Genomic DNA, 1,059 nt, shown 5'->3' on the forward strand with positions numbered 1-1,059 from the left:
AATAATTATTTCATTAGCCTGATAATACAGGGTTTTTCCTGCATAGAGAATTGGGAGGGGGCCGCCTCCGTTAAATTTCGTGCCGCCTCCGCCTCCCGACAAAATTCTAGTTGGCCTACTTGTTTTCTCGGTACTTGGTGGATTTGACGTTTGTAACTGCAATTGCGGCTGAACGCTACTACGGCAATGTAGTGGCACTGTATCGTAATCCGTGCATCAGGCAGAGCCATCCCAATAACCAAAGAAGAAGGATGCGAACGTGCTAGATTTTCTGCCTGCAGAAGGAGGCGACATGATTTGAGTGCAGACATCACTAGTTCTTCTAATAGGGGAAAAAAGTTAATTCATGTTACTGACGAGATATGGTTAATTTGTCAGAACTGAAAGTAGGCCTAGTCCTCAACCACAAGTGGAAGGTGCCGGTGGAAGGTGAACCCCCAGTCGTATGGCTTAGTACCTCCCCCGCCTAATTTTTGGCAAGGAAAAACCCTGTAATATGTTTTACACGTCTACAAGGATCCAAGATCCAAAGAGATACTCCATCCGGCCTCAGCAAACACATTTTCTCCTGCTCTGATTACAGCAGAGCTGGTAATTTTCCACACTGACACTGTTTTTTGTTTTTGTATATAAAAATCTCAAAACTGTACATCACATACAATGTTAAAATGGCTCAGCCAAGTTAATTAATTTGAAAAGAGTGAAATGTACAACAAGGTGGACATGATAAAATGAACACCTGTAAATCAAAACAATCTCATACTGTAGCCTGAAATAAAGAATATATTCAGTCAACCAGGTAATTTTTTTTTCTATCTCTGGTTTCCTAAGTCGGTCTCGCAAAGTTACTGATCATAACAAATCATACAGATAATAACTTCCTTCATCGTTTTGCAAAAATCAATTCTTTCATTCCTCACATTACTGTTTTACTGCAAGGTCTCTGGACGTGTCTGTTACTTCCCTGCCACAGTTATAGTTCGAGGTGAGTCATATCAAGCCACTTTATAAATGTTTCCTTTCACTAAATTAATCAATTCATCATTTTTTCCAGCATTC

Source organism: Seriola lalandi, unplaced genomic scaffold, assembly GCF_002814215.2.
Source record: "Seriola lalandi dorsalis isolate HSWRI2012SDOR001 ecotype SW California unplaced genomic scaffold, Sedor1 jcf7180002054928, whole genome shotgun sequence".
NCBI classification, from domain to species: Eukaryota; Metazoa; Chordata; class Actinopteri; order Carangiformes; family Carangidae; genus Seriola; species Seriola lalandi.